The following is a 17422-nucleotide window of genomic DNA, read 5'->3' on the forward strand; positions in this document are numbered from 1 at the left end:
CAGTAACAGTGATGTGGTGGTGGTGTGTTAATGTGTGTTCCGCTGGTCTGAGTGGATCAGACACAGCAATGCTGCTGAAGTTTTTAAACACCTCAGTGTCACTGCTGGACTGAGAATAGTCCACCAACCAGAAATATCCAGCCAACAGCGTCCTGTGGGCAACGTCCTGTGACCACTGATGAAGGACTAGAGGATGACCAACACAAATTGTGCAGCAGCAGATGAGCTATCGTCTCTGGCTTTACATCTACAAGGTGGACTGACAAGGGTAGGAGTGTCTAATAGGGTGGACAGTGAGTGGACACAGTGTTTAAAAACTCCAGCAGCACTGCTGTGTCTGATCCACTCATTCTAGCACAACACACACTAACACACCACCACCACAGTAAACAAATGAAACATGAAGGTTTTATTAAAAGCACTTCAAAAATCAGGCGCATCGTGCTGCTCCTCTATGCTACCCCTGGTTTTTCTCTCGTTTTACTATAGTCTCAATATTTTTGTGCTGAAAATGTATGAAAACAAACACACAGATAAAGGCAACAGCACGAGAGCTTGGCTCTCTCTGACTGGCTGGCCGAGTGATTATGTCAAATGACCTGGCTAGAAATGAAGGGAAAGAGTCTGGAGATCAACATCAGTTTCTCTGAGGAGTTACAGGCTGATGGGCTGCTGTGCTGTCTTGGACATAATTTCAAAGGCAGAGAGGTATATATCTAGCTAGCACATCTGTTTATTTAAACATAATGAATGGTTGTCAAAGACCTCCTGCCTGTTGGGCCTTAAAGGAGTAATAACTAATCACAGTGCTGAAATGGCTGCAGCAGAATAGGAATGACTGAACTGAACTTTGGGCTCAATATTTATTTGTGACATAAAATGACTCTGAATAGTTTGAAATAGCGCAAGACATTCCGCTAAGATGAAACTGCTGGATGTTTGCTCAGCAGGGATCTGAAAACCCCACACGCTCCAAAAAGCCTCTTTTTTCTGATTCAAAATGTCTTTCAAAGGCTGCTTTAGAGCCTTATTTGTCTGTTTTTGTTTCTAAAGCTGGCATGGCCCATGGGTTTCTCCAGAAACAGTCAGCAGAGAAAAATGTCTGGAGCTCTCGAGCAAGGCACAAAGAGTTTTCTGTAAGTTTCCACAGAGCAGGCCAAGCCAGTCGCTCGCGCTTCACAGCAACCACAGCAGGGCCACTGCCAGCTCCAACCAAACACAGCTGGAGTCAGAAGAGCAGTCATAAGATCCCCAAGCTTACGGACACTCGGGAGATGATCCTTAGTGGATCATCTTAGTAGCCGCAAAAACGCAAATAAAGCAACGCGACTTTCTATTCATATCGAACAATGAAGCCTGAGCAGAGCTTGATTGATGTCTGAAAATTGCTTCCGCAGCTGCGAAGCTTAGACATACATCATTTACTCTATTATGTTCAGCCACATTTCACTTTCAAGCTACGGCCTAGTTAAAAAAGGTGACTATTGAAGGAAGAAGCAGAGTTACACTACATTAACCTTACCCCAACTGCAGTCAGCCAATCACGAGTCCAAAGTCATTTTTCATGTATATATCTGCTGATGCTGATGTATAAACATTTATAAAACGTATAAATTGAGACTATATCCATCTGTATTAGCACTAGAGAAAAAAATGGATTGTTGTAGGTTTACAAACACACTAAAGTGAACAAATCCAATCATTCTGCTCTTCCAAACTACAATAAACATTCTATAGTATTGGTTTGAAATGCTGGTCAAGTCTCTATATTATTCGAACAAAAACAATAGGAATCACTATTTTCTGGTTTTGCACTGGAGCTAAGAAGCCACGACATGGTGGAGTCACGATTTGGTACATTTTTCAATACTGCAAAAATAAGAAGTGCCTGAAAATCAGCCTTAATTTATTGTTATTGTTTCCATTTTCAGTTTAGAATGCTCAAAATGATAAAAAGTACAATACTGTATAGTAATGCATGAGCCAATATGTTATATATGCTTACGAGCAGTGCTCTTGTCCATCATGCTCTTGATTCTAAAGTAAAGAGGAAGCAAGATATTCAGAAAAGTAAAAGTGCATTTGCTCCAATCTGTTGAATGTGTCATTTGTCACCTGTGCATATTAAGAGGCTGGTATTGAATGATACAACATGATACACTGTATTATTACACTCATACTAACAGCAAGGCTAACTGTGACGTATTCAGTTACACTTTACGCTAGCCTTGAAGCTCCAGTGCAGAACTAAACATGCAAATACCAACCATGCTACGGCTGATAAACAACACTTGGGGAAAGGGGGAAAAACTGTGAATCTGATTTTTTGTCAAGCTATTACAGTCAGAGTTTGGGCCCACAGCCACACGGAGCCTCACACGAGTAGCACAGACACTCAGTAACCTTGCGCTTGCCGTCAGCACGTTCAGAAGTGCTTCCAAAGACAGGTGGTCCTCCAAACACAGTGACACACATCTCCCTGAAGTCCTCTGCCCTTGCTGCGTCTGGCACCAAGCACCCGCTCCACGGCCCATCTGTTCAGCTGTTCTGCTCAGCACGTGAGTTGCACACACCACCAACCTGATCCCAACTGCCAACCAAGGCACATAGACTTTATGCCAATGGTAATTATCGGAGAGAGAACAATGACTCTAGCAAGCAACTGTAGTCAACTGTAGTCACCTTCACGAGGTGCCTCACGGATCTGTCCTTGGCCCACTCTTATTCATAATACACATTTTACCCTTAGCCAGGTCATTTGCAATCATAGTCTCAATTTTCAGGACTGCAAATGAAATCTTAGATTTTTGCCTGATACAGAGGGTTTGTGAAAGGCATTATGTAAATAGAACACCTGTTGTTGTTATTATTTTCATTTTCTTTTTTTTTTTTGCTCCTGTCAAAACAAGTTACTGGACTGACAAGATTACTGGATTACACTCAGTTTCCCATGTGCCACTCCTATTGACTCATACTAGGCTTGTCCTGACATGATATTAAGGACAAAACTGTCAGGCCAATTTACAAGGCCAAGGAATTAAGGGTGAATGAGGGTGTGTATTTGCCAATCTACTTGTTAAGTCCCAGAAAGCCGGACTAGACGGTTATGCTAGGCTCCTATATGCGTCATGAGCCGTTGTCAATCTGGTCGTAGTCTGCAGAAACCAAAGGAGCTGAGACACAGGTTTGGGTGTCAGAGAACATAGCTGCTTCGGGACACAATGAAAACCCATTAGAGGTCAAATGGTGCGATGCTGGCAGCAAGCCAGCATCGTTCGTCTTCTACAACCCCTTCTTCCTTAGCAATCAGTCTATTTTTCTCCATGGCCATCAAAAGCTGTTATTTTCAAAGGTCAGCAAAAGGTTTCCAGAAGACCCCCTTTAGTATTCCCTCACCCACTCTTGTGAGATCAGTCACAAAGGCCAGCCAAAAAAGGAAACCTTCTCTAAATGCACAGAGGCTGAAATCATCACACTGAGTTGGTTCCTGAGGTGAGTAAGCTCAATAGGTCAGCGGCCGAGAAAAAGTGGCAGCCTTCCTCCATTGTTTGCCACTGTGGGTGACTCACAGGTTACAGCGGGTCCTAATCCTTTCTGGGAACTGAAACCCCCACTCCCCCCCCCCATACACATGCCAGAAGAGGCCCCAGGAGGGGCAAATCAGTCTCTGGGGGAAAACCCAACAGTTCTATACTTGCATAATCTCCAATCAACTACAAAACTAAACAAAAATATGTAAACAAATATGAAAAAATCTGTCTTCACTTGATTGACTTGATTCAAATGCGTACCATCAACATAACAACTGTCTTTAAATTGACTTACTTTTGGTGATAACTGTTCATATAATATACAGTCTACAGGGTGTCTCCACATCAACATTTCTAACTGATATTGGCTTTTGTTGTACTGATATCACAGAAAACTGCCATATGCAAATGAGCCCACATAAACTGCATAATAGCTGATTGGATGCTGGCCTGCTGTAATATCATCATATTTTATTTATTCGTGTTTAACAACTGTTTGATTTTTCCTCCTGTTCCTTCTTAAAGGGCCCACATCCTGCATTTTTCTAGTATTTTATTTTGTTCATTGAGAACAATTTACAACATATTTGTGGTTTTATGTACCAAAAAACAGTCATAATTCATTTTTACATGATCATTTTCCAACCTCTCTTTATCCTTCTTTAGACTTCTTACTGTGACTTTAAGACTGATATATGTAAATGATGTCCATTTTCATTGGCTTACCTATAATTTGCCTTATTCAGGCTGAAACACTCCTTATAACCTCAGCATGAATGGGTGGAGCTTAACTGCTGCGTAACTGTGTTGGTTTTTCATGACGTCACAAAACAATTCATTCAAGAACGGACTTGGTTTCCATGTATGGACTGGGGAGTGAACAGTACTTTAACAATGTTTACATATTACACTACACACTTATTTCAAAAAAGTTTTTAAAATATGGCTACTACAGCTTTTCAGGCGCATTTTGTAATATATAAAATTAAACAATACAACATTTAGAAATCAAATATTGTCATACATATCATGTACTGTTTGTATGTGTCACATATTAAGTATGATGTTATACTGTTGCCATATCGCCCACCCCTAAGTGGACATGTAATAATAATAATAATAATAATAATAACAACAATAATAATTCAATAGTACACAAAACAATCTTTGACTTTAGTTGAATTTACTTTGCTCTGAATGGCCTGGTTTTAAAGGCATACTGTCAACACAGTTACTGTCTTTCAGTTTACTTAATTTGAGTTATAACTGCACTCATGCAATATAGTGTAGAATATACAGAGTGTTTTTAATACATTTCAAGGTGTATCGTGGAACCCCTCATAGTTTATTAAGGGGGAATAAATACATATGAGTCATTCAAAATTCAAAGCCCAATATGACATCAGTGTCAGACCACTGTGACATCATCCTACATTATTAATTTATTTTTATTTTTTACCTAATAAAAAAAAACACTGTACTCATAGTTTTATCACAGCTTTTTTTACAAGGCACTACTTTGCATTTTTGGTGCATTCTGTCAATTTGCAAAACAAAATATTGCAATACATATTATTTACCATGAAAATGTATCATGTATGAAGTATGCAAGATCACCCACCCTTAAGCACACATACTACATATATATATATATATATATATATATATATATATATATATATATATATATATACACACACATATACTATATATATATATATATATATATACTATAAATATACTATATATATATATATATATAGTATGTGTGCTTAAGGGTGGGTGATCTTGCATACTTCATACATGATACATTTTCATGGTAAATAATATGTATTGCAATATTTTGTTTTGCAAAATCACTCATATAAAAGCTCACATCTAAGAAACTTCACAGTCTTCCTATACACACTTTCAGCTTCTGGAAGCCCACCAGGGTCATCCCTTTATGTATGCTGCACTCAAAAAAAAGGCAGCAAACCGCTTACCACCTGTCCCTCACACGAACAATGCCCACCGTTTCTTCCAATAAAAACAACAGACTAATAGCAGGGTGGGAAACATCAGGTAAAGCGAGTGAAAGTGATGAAGAGGGAACGCACAGGTCAAGGACAATGTCCACTGAGGGGGAGAAAAAGCACCCTCTATTATGTTACAGGTATCCATAAAGGACACACATACCACACACCATGACGCGACTGTAACCTGATCTTTTTATAGGGCAGTTCACACACCACAGATAAGAGAAGCTGACCACAGGGATCAAATAAAACAAAGGAGGAGGGTTTTTCCCAAAATAGAACTGGCTCTTTCTCGACCATAATCAATTATGTGCAGAGTGGAAAAAGAGTATTTTTGGCAATAGGCCAACCTGAAAAATTCAAATGCGTGGACACACAAGGCTGCTGTTTCACTACCATTTCCTTTCCACTCTGGGAGGGGGTGGAAAATATAATTATTGTTATTGTGATGAATTACATCATGATCCTTTTTTTCTAAGCATATGATGGGTATGATCAGTAACACTGAGCAACTGCGTGGATCATAAGAAATACTTGAGACAATGATTTAGACAAATTATACAGAGTAAATAAAACTGTAAATAAATACAACAACTGGTGTAGAGTAGCTGCACAAACTGCATAGTAAGGCTGCACAATTAATCGTATTTGTATCATTATCGCAATATGAGTTTCTGCGATAAACACACCAAAAGCTGCAAAGACAGAAACGATCAAAACGGCAGCGCCAGAGAGAAGTCATATCATTGCCGGCATAACCATTCAGCTAAATGGCCAATCACAAAACACAGACATGCACAGCTCAAAAACTTCTCAAAAACAAAAAAATACTACAAAACTAATCCTGAACTATACAGCTGTAAACATGCAAACATTACAATTGTTCTCAGACTCAGCATAGTGTGTGAGGCAGTAATGGTTACTGTTACAACAGACATGTTTAATAACTAAACAAAAAATAAATTAACAAACATATTTATTCGCTCATGTGCCTATACAAAACATTAAAAAATAAATACATATTTACTTGTTTTTGTAGTCTTTTTAGAAGAACGTTGTTGAGGTAATGCTGACTGTTTCTCAGTCTTTCAGTGCACAAACAATGTGCTTACAGTTCTCATGTAAGTAGTAAATGGTGCTTTTGTAATTTTGTATTTTGCTATTTGCTTAAAGGAGAGCTTAGATTTCTGTTTACACATCCAAAGACATCCAATCAGAGGCACACTATTACAATATGTTCTCATATCATCATTGTGATATCAGACATCTTTATTGAACATCATATTATATAATATACAAATACAAATACAAATATCGTACGGCCCTACACCCTTAAAAAAGATGGTTCTTCAAGCGTTCTTTATCAGAGGCAATAGTTCTTTTAGAACCATGAACTATACATAGAACCATTCCATGCTTCATAGTTCTTTGCATGATGAAATGGTTCTTCAGAGTGACGGAGAATGTGGTGTATATGGTTCTATACAGAACTTTTTGGAAAATGGCTGTATATAGCAAAAAAAGGGTTCTCCTATTGTTACAAGCTTGATTTAGAAACAATAGCAGCATCTTTGGTCACACTTTATTTGGACTGTCCTCTATAGATGATCTACAGATACTTGAATCATTAATAAAATTTTTGGTGATACTCAGTTGATTATCAACAACATTATAGTTAGAGTGAGGTTTAGGAGTAGGTGCAGGTTTTGCCTTGAGGTTAGGGTAAGGTTTAGTGTTAAGGATAGATTTGATTGATCTTCCACACTCAACTTCAATTTCAGTTGCATTTATTAGATATTTTGTTGAATGTTACTTAAAGATATACTGAGCATCTACCTCAGCATCTACAGTGGACCATCCCAATAAAGTGTTAATGAATCTTTTTTCAGATAAGAGTTTGATATATAAAACACACTGTTCCCTCCTCAGGGATGTCCATACGGTCCAAATATGGAAACTAAGCTGCAAACCCAGCCTGTTTTGAATTCAATGTTTCTGTGATGTCACATTAACATACATCCACCTATTCAGTCAACAGTGTATTCAGCCCTGCCCATTCACACTGAAGTTATAAGAAGAGTTTCAGTACGGAATGCTTTTTGAATGACACACAATACAGGCCAGCCAATCAGAGCATAGATCAGTCTTAAAGGCACAGTAACAAAAGCAGCCTCTTTAATTCTAAGAGTCAAAGAGAGGTTGGAAAACAGTCATGAATAAACACGCTGTTGTGTAGCCCTCAGGGGAAAAAACAAAATCCAAGAAAAAGGGAGGATATAGGCACTTTAAACACAACTGCTTTTTACAGCACTACACTTTATAAAGGACTCAGTCAGAGTTTTACTGGATTTACACCAAGCATTCCAGGAAAAACACAAATATTTTCTGACCAAGTAAGTAAGTACACTCAAACAAGTTATGCATTGAGCTTTCCACATCAATAAAACATGTTACATCATACATACAACATAATTATTACCAAAGGTAAGTAATGTGAGTCGAGACACAATTGTGTTGATGTTGTATATTTTATTCATGTGGAAATGATCTACACATTTGAAACAAGTCAATACCATGTGTTTTAGTGTAATAGAGTTTATGAACAGTGGTGTAAATCATATGAACTTCAGCTGAACTCGACTGCAGGTGTGTAACTGGAGGGCAATGACGTTACGGGACAGCCTGCTGAGCCGGAGAGCACTGGAAAAAAACATTCTGGCATGCTAAAAATAAAAAATCAAAACAGGACCGACATAAAGAAAACCAGCGCAAAATAGACGAAGCTGTTCTTAATCAGAATTAAATGAGAAAGTTTGATTTATTAGGTATGAGGATAATCATATGTGTTACTGATATACTATCATTAAATACTAGTTACGTAAGGATAAACATATTTACAGGTTCAATACTATTTTTGAGTAGCTCTGCAATCCAATACCTTAATTCTACAGAATTCTAATGAAATACTACAGATTAGGTCAGAATAATACACTTTTTATTTTTAAACAAAACTGGTAGCAGAGAAGTAGCATGTCCTTGCAAAATAATCATATAAAACAGCTTGACTGAGCTATAAACAATAGAAAACAGATGTGATACATGGTTTTGACCATGGTCAGTGAAAGACGGCAAATCAGTGACGCTCGGAAGAGACAGAGGGCTGTATCAATGCACTTTTACATTTTGATTCACTGTTTCAAAAGTTCAATTTCGCCAACACTGCATTAAAATCACTGCATTCTAGTACATATTACTACATACCAGCTAGCTGTGGCCAATTCAGGTTGACCTCAAAACTCGTCTTGAGTAAGTCCCTACCTCTAAGGCTTGCAAGCCTGGACTAGAAAACTGTGCAAAAAAGGGTGCAGCTTTGCTAAAGGTCAATTACTTTTGCATAGCAAGCTGATCAGCATCAGAGTAAACAGAATAAAGTAGATCAGGTGACTAAAGAAAGCAATCAGCCTTGAAATATCCACTGGTAACAATGATGGCTATCCTGAAGAAGTCAAAGAAATGTGACATAACCAAAAACTTTCAGATGTTGTCTTGCCAAGAATGAAGAATGCAAGAAGAATTCCACAGCTGCAGGCCTTTTTTGTCAAAAAAAAACTGCTAACAACACCCCAAACTGCTCAATCCTGAGCTGAAAGGGACCCGACTGATATATCAGCTGTCTGATATCTGCAAAAATACAGCCAATAACATCATTTATTGATCCTGTGATGATCAAATAACTCAGATATGTGTAGAATTGCCTATTTCTGAGACATCCAATGGTTTTATGCTCTTTTGCTAGTCTATACACTGCTAAACTGACTGCAACCAGTAGCTCCCCTTTATCATGGCATTAAGGCCCAGTCACAAAAGCTTTTGTCAGCAAAATTACATTAATTTCTATGGAATTTGCCACAAACAAATTTCCATCACAGACCACAGCACGCAAAACTTTGCGTTGAATTCATTGTCGGTGAACGTTGGCATCCAAATTCCTTGACCAATGATGCTACTGCTTTAGCTGTGTTGATCTTGGAAGAGGCGCCCTTTCTAGCAGAACCAAAGACTTAAAATAGGAAAAAGCGCGAAGTAAGCATATTAAATAACCACACTTGAAGAGTTTCATTTGAAAATGGTGTATATCCATTTGTAAAAACTTTGGATAAACAAATTTTTGAAAAGAACAGCTGAGAAATAATGCAACAGATATTGTTGTTTCTCTAATAAAGGTGATATTATTCAGTGTAAAGTGTAAAGATCACTCCCAAGTATGTTTATATTCATGAAAAAAGGGAAAAATTCCTGAAAGTGGTCTATAATGCATTTTGGAACTAAACCATTTATTTGCTGTTTGTGATACGACATTTTGGTAGTTAAGTTAGCCAGCTTGCTAACCACTAAGTTAGCACCTTGGCTAAGCACGGCTACCCATAGCCCCCCCAGCGCTGCTAACCACACCAGTTAGCTACAGCTCAGCGTGCAGCACTAGTCTCTTGTGAGTATAGTTATGTTTACTTTTGTGTTTTTACTGTTTATGGTTAGCAAGTTAGCTATCTTGGTCCAGCCTCGACTAGACCCAGGGACATTATAATAGACGAGACAGGTCACTGGTAGAAATGTGAACGGGAAAGCTTGTAAGGCTCAACATGGCGTCTGTTCACAGGGAAAGTCCTGCCCTTCAATAAAAAAGCCCACCAGCTTGCTGGTTAAACCACTAGCAGGAAAAGCCCCCCTTCCTTGCGGAGATCTGCACATGCGCAGTAGCCAGAACAAGGTGATAAATCATGTTAATTTTAACCAAATGCTACAAACTATTTATGCTGTTTTTGTCAGATTTTATCAGTGATTTCAAATATGTATTAAAACGCTGATGCGGCTTGTAGTCTTAGTTTTATAGGTATCGTCCCATTCAAAGAGATAGGAGTCTGGTCTTGTATGACTGGAAATAACTACCCAGAGGTGTTGCCAACATGGCCACAGACTTTCCTATAATGACTCTGGTCAGACTCATCTCACAATGCACACCGCAAATGTCTAGCATGACTGTGGTCTTCCAGACTGACCAGGTAAACCTGAACACCATTATGGCTAAGACTGCGGTGAAGCTCTACCCCCAGAGCTGCATGTGTGTACATATATGCATAGTGGTGGGCAAAAAATTTGGGACAGCCCTGGTGAAGTTCCATGTATTGATGTACTGAAAGTAAGTGAGCACATTCTTTTCTGGATATTTCAATGCACAATTACTGGTTACTTGCTGAATTTAACATATTGAAAAAAATGGCCTTTGCCAAAGTTATGGCACATCTGTATTGGTTTTTATGTACATTTTCAGTATTTAAATTTAGCAAATTAGTGCACTAAAAGGTGCAAGAAAATTTCATATTTAATGCCAAATTTTTGGAGTTTCCAACAAATGAGAACTGACAGTTTTATTTAACAACCAACAGTCATACTAGTCAGTTTTGACAGGATACAATATTAACCAGTTAGCAGAATATTCAGCTGCAAATCAGTACTGGTACAAAACTGCCATATCGGCCAGGCCATAGTGTTGAAAAGGATGCTATAAACACTGGCCCCCCTACTAGACTCCATTCATTATAAACATGAACAGATCTGATGTCAGCTGTTGTTACTGCACTGTTTATCTCTTAGAAACACAGATGATGGTATCTTTCAAACAGCAGATACAATGGCAGCCTGCAGGGACAGATTTTCCTAAATTCTGTTTTCAGCTGGTGTTCCTGAACTTTTTCACATTGCGTCTTTAAAACAGTGCTGATGCAGAGCTTTACAGCTTTTGGTAGAGTTTTAATGAAGTCTGTATACCTGCAGCGCACAGAGCCAGTCAGACATGCAGCCCCTAATCAGAGGATTTCCTCCAGACTCATTAAAGCAGAGTACCAACTGCGTCCGCAGAGCAGAGCAGGACTAAATTAGATAAGAAACTCTTGATTGCAATTTGGGTTCTCATTATCCAAGTAAACAATTGCAAATTCATGCGCAATCTGATGCCATGCCAAAAATGTCTTCTGTTCCATTTTGGTACAATCCAACTCTTCGCGTAATTACTCTGAGGTATGGAGGTTATGAAGTCACAGGCTGAAAAAGCAGTTCATTGTTCGGTGCTGAATGTTATGCAGTGAACTTGTAACTCTGCATTACTGCAACAGAGAGCAAGCTGTAAAAAGGAGCCTGGGTTGAAAACAGGGATGTACCTATCCAACACTTCCACTCACAACACCAATTCTGAGTTTTGAACTATATCATCTGATAACAGTACTCTGTTCAGGCAGTACATATACATACATACATATATATATATATATATACATATATACATATATATATATATATATATATATACATACATATATATATATACACCTATCAGCCATAACATTAAAACCACCTCGTTTTTACACTCACTATCCATTTTATCAGTTCTGTCTAGCATATAGGTGCACTTTGTAGTTCTACAATTACAGACTGTAGTCCATCTGTTTCTCTGCATACTTTATTAGCCACCGTTTACCCTGTTCTTCAATAGTCAGGACCCCACAGAATGATATTTTTGGTGGTGGATCATTCTCAGCACTGCACTGCCACTGATGTGGTGGTGGAGTGTTAGTGTGTGTTGTGCTGGGACGAGTGGATCAGACACAGTGGTGCTGGATTTTTTTTTTTTTTTACCCAATTTTCTCCCCAATTTAGTTGTCTCCAATTCCACCCGCTAGTTAGGATACTATCAACGCTAGGCGGGCGAAGGCTAACACAGGCTTCCTCTGAGACCTGTGAAGCCAGTCACCGCTTCTTTTCGAACTGCCGCTAACGCAGCATCATTGGACAGCCGAACGCGCTCGGAGGAAAGCGCCAACCGCCAGTCCTGCTACATGAGCTAACAACATAACCTGTGCAGCAACAGATGAGCTATCGTCTCTGACTTTACATCTACAAGGAGGACCAACAGGATGGGAGTGTCTGATAGAAAACACTGACGAACAAAAACATAACAATGACATAAAATTCTTAATACTGTCAAAGGGATGAGGCTGAGAGGCACTACTGTGCTACAAAACTGCATAACATGACAATTTGAATTTTATGCCCCTTTAAATGAGAAAAAAAAACACTATATATACAAAAGTTGCTTGTTAAAATACTCAACCCTACCTCGAATGGTTTAAATTCTTCCATTCCGAGCACACAAACACAAACACTGACCCACTGAGAATTTGGCTCAAAAAACATAAGACAAGCCTGCAAGAGGGCGATAAACTTTGGGGTCAGCCAGCTTTACACCCGTTTCCATTCGAATGGAATTAGAAACCTCCGTTTCCATCTGGTGCTGGCATCTCATGAGTGTTCCACTGCTGTTATCGGCCTGGTGGGCTGTTTTGCTAGTAACACAGCAGCCTGTGTCTGTGGGTGTTTTCAGTTTGGCATTTTGACTTTGCCTCTGCTTGGCTAGTGTGTTGCCAGCAGGCCTGTACTGCTATCCACAAGACAGACAGGTTTACCATAACTGTGTGGGCTGGCAGAGGATTGGTCATTACAGAGGAAGGGTGTGTGGTTCACTGCACTCAGGTCTAAATGACTCATTATAGCTCACTTGGTATTTTCAGGTTAGGAGATAATGCAATGACTGCAATGAAAGGAACAAGGTCCAATGTGCGGCCAGACTCCTGGAAAAGGCATCCTGGAAGTGGGCACTTAGAGTTGAACATAAACAGCCAAGACCGAATAAGCACATAACTATTAAAGGCAAGCTGATATCATTGGCAAAACATTAAAAAACGTCAGAATGCTGATTTCAAAGTAAGAGTAATTGACCCTTGATTCAAAAAAGGAAACAAAATGCTGTACTGGTATACTATATACCACCTAACAGAATATATAACATCAATAATTTAAGAACGCTAACTGCAAAGTAAGAGCAATTGCACTCACATTACCAGCATATTAAACAGCCAAACATACATGCAACTAGAAATGATAAGCTAATGTCATTAGCTTCAAAAAACAAAACAAAAACTGACAATCACTTGGACAAGACTTCAACATTAGCGCTCTAAGTGGCCTACATGAACTGTCTGAAGATAAGGAGCTTCAAAGCTAATATCCAAACAATACGAGTATTTAAAAACCATAGACTACATTTCAAAAGACATCTTTCCAACTTAAACGAGCAACTTATTAAGTTAACTTCCAAGTTAAAAGACCTTAGACCAAAGCTACACTATGTACATTTTGAGGATTTGGAGACCTCTCTGGTCGATATGTGTAATTACACCCACAGACTGGGCCACGGACCTCCTCCCCAAGCAGAGGAATTGGAAGATTGCGAGCGCGTTGAAAGAGTATTCAAAGAGAACTCTTGAGAAAAGAGAAGAAAACTTGGTGAAGGACGTGTCTTCTGTTTAATGTTGATTGTGCACTTGAGACCTAAACATCAAGCCGAACCTTCTTTTTGAGCCTGTGCGTGTGACATTACTACATAAAGACGTATGACATGGTCCTAATAACTCTAGGATTCCACTGACGACCGTTTCATTTGGCACTTCGACTCAACTCGACTATCACTGTTCGCACAACGTTCATCCACTTCCTATAACTGTTGCTTCAAATTAAAAGCCCTCTGAAGAGTTTTGTAATTACAACTTAATGACTTTTCATAAAATTCTGAAGCAGTGGCAGCAATAATAGCGGAAAAATTGACTCTGGCAAAATCCAACCCGATGCTTCCGACTTTTAAATTATTATTTCAGGCTTTACAGAAGCACATGGACACCACAATTTAATATTACTAGCACAATATGAAAAACACCCAAATCTAACAATCACTTAAAGTACCTTTCCTACAAAAACATCTCAATGTTAGTCCTGTAACTGGCCTGCATGAACTGTTTGAAGATAAATAACTTGAAAAAGCTCATTTCAAAGTTATAAAAGTCATGGCACTACATTTAAAACAGAAGAATAATTGCTATATTACATTCCAACCAAATGACTATTGATTAATAAGCCCAAAGTAGTGCAAGGAAAAGCTGCATCCACAGCTGCTCAAATGTTCCAATCAATTCAACTCTAGCACTGTCCAGTAATGGATTTGCAACCCAGGTCTAAGATATGGAAGTAAAGGAAACAGTGAATACTAAAAACTGGAATAACTGTTACAGTTACACAACACCTCTCAAAGCTCTATTTCTATAACTATGTCAAATTTTAATTTCTCAGCCTGCACTACTGATCAGTAATCTTACTGGGGAAGTTCCTATACATAATGTGTGAAAGAAACTTCAAGTTCTCCAGATCTGAGGAGGCTGATATCCTCACCTCGCTCACAGAGGCTTGAAAGTGTCAAATAATGCTAACTAAATGTTTAACACTGACTGATACAGGTAGTCAGGGACATGAAGTTATTGAAGACAAATGATAAAGTTATTATTTTATTCACTTTTGCAAGTACTTCTGCAATTTCACTCACTGATGTCCAGATCGTTTCTGATCTTGCCTAAGCACAAACCTGAAGAAAGTTTTCGATCAAACCACGACCAGTTTTTTAAAATTTCTTGATTTTGTTTTTTTTTTTTTAAATAAAAGTATGAAAATGAAAAACAAATTTAAAAAAATCAAAAGGTACACAATCAAAAGACGGGACTTCAATGGTTCTTTGGTAAAGGCAATGTTATGTTTAGAGTTCTATATAGGACCATTTCATGCTTAAATGATTCTCTGCATGGTGAAATAGTTCTTCAGAGTGATGGAGAATGAGGTGTGTATGGTTCTTCACAGAACCTTTAAAAATGGTTCAACACCAAAAAGAGCTCTGTTATTCTTACGATAGAGCTATACAGAACCATATACAACATATTCTACTTCTGTCTGAAGAACCATTTCACCATGCAAAGAACCATTTAAGCCTTAAATGGTTCTAAATTGAACTCGTGGTTCTAAATAGAACCATTGCCTTTACTAAAGAATCATTGAAGATGATTATTTTTGGTGTGTGTTACTACTAAAATTCCATCATTTCAGACCAATCAGAATACATTTTATGGTATTTTTCCTCATTATACTAAATGTAGTTGCTGGACATGAATGGGTTTCAAGGGCAACTGAAACTGGAATTAATAAGAGTTTCTTAAAGTGTCCTCTAATGTCTGACAGCCCTAAATACAAGCTAAAAGAGTTCAACACTGACAGCTGCCATCAGTCAGTGTCTCTCTCATAGGATGTGTAGCTATGTGTCTAAACTCCAGCAGGCCAAACTGGTTGTGTTGCGCTGCACCGACACCCTCACTGCCTTCTGCTCAGGATGCAGAACGAGCATAACGACTACCAGCACTGCATGCACAGCATTCATGAGGCTGAAGTTGCTTCCTATTCGCCAGCTCCTTATTCGAATGTTCCGTTTCACCTTAAATGGCATAGAAACTGCTGCACCACTTAAGGTGGAACGGAATTTTCGGATAAGAAGCCAAGTTCACCTTCGGAAACACTGCAAACACAATGTGAACATGTTGTCACAGCTTCACAGGGGCTACACACGTCTGTCATGCACCTCCAACTCACCTCTACTGTGTGTTTTCATCCTGGAGTGAGACGGTGAAGCAGAAACGGAGGAGAAACAGCCGAGCAGGGAAAACGGTGGGAAGGGAAAGAAGAAGGCGACCAGCTACGGAAACCTCACAAACGCAGAAACCGCCGATTAAAATCCGCACTGAATGATTCGCCGATAATCCAGAAGCTCGAGCAGCTCCAAAAACCTGCGACCACCAAATGCTCTCCTGCTCTAACTGAGAGTGAAACTTTCCTTCTCTCTCTCTCTCTCTCTCTCTCTCGCTCTCTCTCTCTCTCTCTCTCTCTCTCTTTCTCTCCCACCACCGGCCCCCCCCCCTGACGTCAGCAATAGCAGCTGGGCAGCGTTTTTGTCGGTTCTGCCGCCCTCTGCCGGCTAGAATACAGATTTATTCATTCGTTCATTAAAGGGGAATTCCACGGCTTATTCTTTTTTCTTCTGAATAATTCAACGTTTGCGATGTAAACAAAGTCATTCATAGTGGTTTGCATCTGCATTGTAGAGAAACATCCCAGGCAGCAACTGTGGCATATTCAGAAATACATTTTGGGGTGGGCCTGAGAAAAAGTGGGCACGCTAACTAGTTAGACAAGCCTGCTGATGTCCCGCAGTGTCATAACATCAGACGTTAGCCTATTCTCGATAGCCGTCCGTATTTGACCAGTGAAGACAACATAACTAGGTTAAATTCAGAGGGCTGAGATTTATAATGAGAGGAAAAAAAACACACAGCAATCTTATAACTTTAAACCCAATGTTACTCATCCTAGGCTAAAGCATACTGCCATGGCAGGCAGACCCAAAGAAGAAATGATTGAGATAAAATCAGACAGCTAATATGTGCCGAGAGGAGGAAAAACAACACAGCAAAATTAAAAACTAAAACCTAATCATAGTAAGCAAGAGCATTCTGTCGTGGTGGGCATTAAACATGTTTATGGCCCATTTAAGTCTTACTTTTGATGACTTAATGCATTGAAGTAACGTTAGACGTTTGCTTTTGTTGTAAAACAGCATTGCAAGTATCAAATGCACAGAAAACTGGCAATGTTTTTTAAATTTGTTACTAAACATACTCTACGGGATGGAATCTCAATTTTAAATGCCCCCAGTTAGCTACATCTTTTAACTGTAGCTGGAGCTTTAAATTAAACTGCCACAATGATAATGAACTAAAGGCTTGAGGCAATATCGGATAACAATGGTGCTAAGCAGTGATTGGAAGCTTGAGAAAAGAAGGCAGAGCTTGGCAGAAAGTGCAATGATTTGATTGGCCATAATACAATGAATGATTT

General features: G+C 38.9%; 1 protein-coding gene across 1 annotated transcript in view; it reads right to left on the reverse strand.

Moving 5' to 3' along the window:
* Nucleotides 1-16396, reverse strand: part of map3k22 (mitogen-activated protein kinase kinase kinase 22) — an 85388-nt gene extending 68992 nt beyond the window's left edge. The window contains exon 1 of the mRNA XM_036558010.1: nucleotides 16121-16396. The gene's annotated coding sequence lies outside the window, so the exon portion shown is untranslated. The remainder of the gene's footprint in view (nucleotides 1-16120) is intronic.
* Between the last annotated feature and the right edge of the window lie 1026 nt (nucleotides 16397-17422).

This window comes from Colossoma macropomum, unplaced genomic scaffold (genome assembly GCF_904425465.1).
Source record: "Colossoma macropomum unplaced genomic scaffold, Colossoma_macropomum, whole genome shotgun sequence".
NCBI classification, from domain to species: Eukaryota; Metazoa; Chordata; class Actinopteri; order Characiformes; family Serrasalmidae; genus Colossoma; species Colossoma macropomum.